The sequence below is a fragment of the Entelurus aequoreus genome, linkage group LG23 (assembly GCF_033978785.1).
Source record: "Entelurus aequoreus isolate RoL-2023_Sb linkage group LG23, RoL_Eaeq_v1.1, whole genome shotgun sequence".
Lineage (NCBI taxonomy): Eukaryota > Metazoa > Chordata > Actinopteri > Syngnathiformes > Syngnathidae > Entelurus > Entelurus aequoreus.
This window is the reverse complement of record NC_084753.1, coordinates 4,148,271-4,153,951: the sequence shown is the minus strand read 5'-3', so window position 1 is coordinate 4,153,951 and position 5,681 is coordinate 4,148,271. Positions and strand designations below refer to the sequence as shown.

Genomic DNA, 5,681 nt, shown 5'->3' with positions numbered 1-5,681 from the left:
CCCAAATGTTGTCTTTTGTGTACTTTTTAGTTACATAAATAATCCATCATTTAGCTCAGACTTGTTTCAGCCAGTACCACCTCACTGTAATGCCCCAAATTGAAATACGGTAGCGTAGCAGGCCTAAGTATTCATTAAAAACAAGGCAGAACATCTAATATTTTTGGCCACTGTAACATTACACCGAGTTTGAACAGTAACACTGCGTTTGAATATAGGAAAATAAAACACTGTACTTTATTCAAGTGATTCTTTTTACCATCAACAAATAGCTGGCAGCACTCGTGCATACCATGACACACGCTTGACTATAAACAAGAAACAATTACCTATACTTAAGAGTAGTCTGTGTGCAGCTTGTACCTTTTTTTACCATCAAATAGCTGGCAGCCTCAACAAACCGCAGCTCTCCGGTTGCTGGCAGCACTCGTGTGTACCATGATTCATGCTTGACTGTTAACGAGGCACAATCATCCATACTTTAGAGTAGTCTGTGTACAGCATTAGTATATTTACTTTTAACAAATAGCTGGCAGCACTCGTGCATACCATGACACACGCTTGACTGTAAACGAGAAACAAATACCTATACTTAAGAGTAGTCTGTGTACAGCATTAGTATATTTACTATCAACAAATAGCTGGCAGCACTCGTGCATACCATGACACACGCTTGACTATAAACAAGAAACAATTACCTATACTTAAGAGTAGTCTGTGTACAGCTTGTACCTCAGTAAAAACATTTTTTACCATGAAATAGCTGGCAGCCTCAACTAACCGCAGCTCTCCGGTTGCTGGCAGCACTCGTGTGTACCATGATTCATGCTTGACTGTTAACAAGGCACAATCATCCATACTTTAGAGTATTCTGTGTACAACATTAGTATATTTAGTATCAACAAATAGCTGGCAGCACTCGTGCATACCATGACACACGCTTGACTATAAACAAGAAAGAAAGTAGTCTGTGTGCAGCTTGTACCTCAGTATTTTATTTTTATCATCAAATAGCTGGCAGCCTCAACAAACCGCAGCTCTCCGGTTGCTGGCAGCACTCGTGTGTACCATGATTCATGCTTGACTGTTAACGAGGCACAATCATCCATACTTTAGAGTAGTCTGTGTACAGCATTAGTATATTTACTTTTAACAAATAGCTGGCAGCACTCGTGCATACCATGACACACGCTTGACTATAAACAAGAAACAATTACCTATACTTAAGAGTAGTCTGTGTGCAGCTTGACACTTGATGTCGTTTACATGTATTAGGAACAGTAAAGGCCCTAATGTACTGCCTTGGGGGTCTACTGAGAGGGGAAACCCTCGAGAGCAGGGAAAGTCTGCAGGGGTTTTTGGTTGCTTTTTTTTGTTCCACAAACAGGCAAGTCAAACGCTGAGTCGGTTGCCATGGCAACAAAGCAAGGTTTCTTTGCCAAGGGGAGCGTCATGTACAACAAAGGCAAGGCGGAGAATGAAGGGAAAGTATATATATATATGTATGTGGGGGGAAAAAATCACAAGACTATTTCATCTCTACAGCCCTGTTTCATGAGGGGTTTTCCTCAATCCTCGGGGGATTTTAATGGAAGCATTCACATACCATGGTTTATATATAAACCATGGTATGTGAATGCTTCCATTAAAAAAAAATCCCCTGAGGATTGAGGAAAACCCCTCATGAAACAGGCCTGTAGAGATGAAATAGTCTTGTGATTTTTTCCCCCACACATACATATTACGCTCTACCACGGTATCGAGCACTATTTTTTGGATAATCTAATTAAGACATATATATATATATATATATATATATATATATATATATATATATATATATATATATATATATATATATATATATATATATATATATATATATATATATATATATATATATATATATTATAGATTGGCCTGTCACAGTAAGTAGATATAAAAACTGTATGTATATATTATTATTATTTAATTACACTCAAAGCTGAGCTTTAATACTTTTAATAATATGCCAATATTATTTATGATAAATTAGTGTTACCATAGAAATTAAACTGTAAGAAAAATAAATATTTTCATTTTAAAGAAGCAGATTATCAATTTCACTTAAACTTCTTTTTTCAGCCACAGCAAAAAAAACAACAAAAAAAACATGAATTGAACTGAAATCAAATCTTATTTACTTAAAATAAAACAAATAATCCGTCAAAGAGATTTTATTTGGATTATTTTAAGAAATGTATATCAGAGTTGACTACATATTATTTATGCTGTATAAATTGGTCTATATAATAGAAAGTAAACTGTAACTGTAAAGAAGACATTGATACACACATACAATCAATTAAAAAAATTACTTAAAAAATTTAATTTTAATTTTTATTGCACTCTAATCTGATCTTTATTATTTAAAATAATCTGCCAGCAAGAGCTGATTTGTTTGTCTTATTTTGCTAGATCTGATTATCGGTACATCTTTTTTATGATAAACAAATTAGTCGTCCTAACATAAGAATTCAATTGTATGAAAAAATATATTTTAGATTTTTCTTAAAAGACAGATTTGACATTTTACTTGAGTTTTTTTCACTTACAATAATAAAAAAAAAACATTCATCGCACTCAAATTTTTAAATCTAAGATTTATTACTTAAATTAAGCAACACATTCTGTCAACAATAGCTGATTATTAAAAAATATATATTTTTTATATTTATCAGATTTGACTCCAAATAATTTATGATTAATTGTTTTTCTCCATAACAGAAAGTAAACTGAAAAAAATGTACTTTAAATAATCAATCCTGTTTAGGTTTCTTCATTTATTTAAATATATCTATTGATTAAAAAGAATGAATTAAAATCAAATAAAAAAGTGAATAACAATTTTCATTGCACTCAAATCTGAGCTTTATTACTTAAAATAATCTAAATATTACGTCAACAAGATCTTATTATTTGGCTTTTTTGAAGAAACATGTATCAGATTTGACTCCATAATATTCATTTTGAATGGTGATCTATATAATAGAAAGCAAATTTTAATAAAAAAAAATATTGCTATTAAAAAAAACAGATCTTCATTTTGGATATTCAATCTTATAGGTTTATTTTCCCTCGCCCCGCAATTAATAATAAAAATTAATTAATTAAAAAAGTGAATTTTAATTTTCATTGCACTTAAATCTAAGCTTTATTACTTAAAATAATCCAAACATTACGTCAACAAGAGCTTATTATTAGGCTTTTTTTTAAAGAAACGTATATCAGATTTGACTCCATAATATTCATTTTAAATGGTGATCTATAAAATAGAAAGTGTAATTGTATTATACTGTAATTAAAAAATATCGCTATTGAAAATTAAATCTTGATTTTGCTTAGGTTTATCCCCCCCCCCCCCACAGACCCCACAATTAATAAAAAAAAAATAAAAAAAAAATTAAAAAAGTGCATTTTCATTTTCATTGCACTCAAATGTAAGATTTATTATTTAAAATAATGTGCCAGCAAGAGCTGATTTATTTGGCTCGTAGTCTAAGAAATATACATCAAATTTGACTACATATTTATGATTAACAAATTGGTCCCACATAGAAAGTAAAAAGGGAAAACTGTAAAAAAAAATTGTAAAAATGTAAACAAAATTATATATATATTAATATATATTGCTATTAAAAAAGGACTTTGATTTTAGGATTTGAATCTTGCTTTGGTTTATTTTTTTCCCCACAACTTAATTTTTTTTTTTTATGGCACTCAAACTTGAGCTTTATTACTTAAAGTTTAAGTAATAAAGCTCAAGTTTAAAATAAACAAAATAAGCAAAAATAATCAGCTCTTGTGGGCAGATTAGTTTAAGTTTCAAACTAATCTGCCCACAAGAGCTGATTATTTTTGCTTAATTTTTAGAAATATATTTCAGATTTGACCACATGTTACTTGTGAAAGTGACCTGGTAAAAAAATAAAAATATAAAAACAGTGCCTTTATCGAAAAGAAAGTGTTTTCCTTATTTCCTTATAGTAAATATACTGAAAACAAGTAAGAGTCTACTAAAATAAAGCACACATGTTTCAACAATTAACACATTTTTTGCGGGCCAATAATGCTGAAAGTGAAGTCAGCAGTCAGACAGGAAGTGTCAGAAGTGCTACTGACAGTTTGGTTATGTTTCGGTTTTCCTGTGTTTAGAATCACTTCCGGTCCCGGTGCTCTTGTTTTGTCAGTGTTTCCTGTTTGGTGCCTGTGTTTTGCAGCACCTTTACTTTCATGTCCTGTCAGCACACCTGTTCCTTGTTTAATTCTATTTAGTTCCACCTGGGTCTTTCCTTCCGTGTCGGATCTTGCGTGCTCTTCTGCTTCGTGGGCTGTTGTGGCTTCCACGCCTCTTAGTGGGTAATATATTGTCTTTTACTTTACTCGCCGAAGCGTCGCTCACCACCGCGTGACCGGAAGTCGTGTCTTGAAAAAGCCGCAGTCAAATATTAACGCGCATTCTTCAAGCGCTCGTTTTAGTTCAGTATTGTGGTTTTATTATTAGTAGTATTAAATATTGCATTCATATTTATTATTGTGACGTACAATAAAGTGACAAAGGAATGCCAGAATGACCAAATGCCCTTACACTTTTATTTGTACACTTTTACTGTAAAAATAAAAGTGGCACCGTTTTTCCGTTTACAGTAATGCACTGTAAAAAAAAAAAAAAACAAAAAAAAAAACCATTAATTTTACAGTAAAATTCTGGCGACTGAGCTGCCAGGTTTTTTTTTACGGTACCGTGTAATAATACTATTATTATTTGGATAATAGACAGTAATCAGTTATTTTGCAATTTATGTATGAATTTATTAGAATTTATTAAACTTTAATATAATCACCTGCAATTAAGTGACAATATAGTTAAAGTAGCAATGATTGTCACACGCACACACACACAAAGTGTGGTGAAATTTGTCCTCTGCATTTGACCCATCCCTTGTTCACCCCCTGGGAGGTGAGGGGAGCAGTGGGCAGCAGCGGTGCCGCGCCCGGGAATCATTTTTGGTAACTTAATTATATATATATATTGACAAAATATTTGTTTTTATTGAGTTTATAATTATATAAAATATTCATTTATATATTCATTTATTTAGTATTTTTTCAATTTTGTTTTTTAACCAACAAGCAGGTATAGGTGACAGCTATTTTAAATTAGTGTGTGTGTGTACACACACACGTATGTATGTATGTATGTTTTTATATATATATATATATATATATATATATATATATATATATATATATATATATATATATATATAAAAAATGAATATATAAATGAATATTGTATATAATTATAAACTCAATAAAAACAAATATTTTGTACACGTATGTATGTATGTATGTATGTTTATATATATATATATATATATATATATATATATATATATATATATATATATATATATAAAAGAATATATAAATGAATATTTTATATAATTATAAACTCAATAAAAACAAATATTTTGTCAATATATATATAAAATATTATATATATATATATATATATATATATATATATATATATATATATATATATATATATATATATATATATATATATATATATATACACTACCGTTCAAAAGTTTGGGGTCACCCAAACAATTTTGTGGAATAGCCTTCATTTCTAA

The 5,681-nt window shown here is 30.0% G+C and overlaps 1 protein-coding gene across 5 annotated transcripts in view; it reads left to right on the top strand.

The window, feature by feature from the left end:
• Positions 1–4,290: 4,290 nt before the first annotated feature.
• The window catches only part of rd3 (retinal degeneration 3, GUCY2D regulator), a 34,122-nt gene continuing 32,731 nt past the window's right edge, over positions 4,291–5,681 (top strand). The window contains exon 1 of one of the 5 annotated variants that reach the window (XM_062035066.1): positions 4,291–4,398. The gene's annotated coding sequence lies outside the window, so the exon portion shown is untranslated. The remainder of the gene's footprint in view (positions 4,399–5,681) is intronic. The other 4 variants (XM_062035060.1, XM_062035067.1, XM_062035065.1 and 1 more) reach the window with 4 other exon arrangements.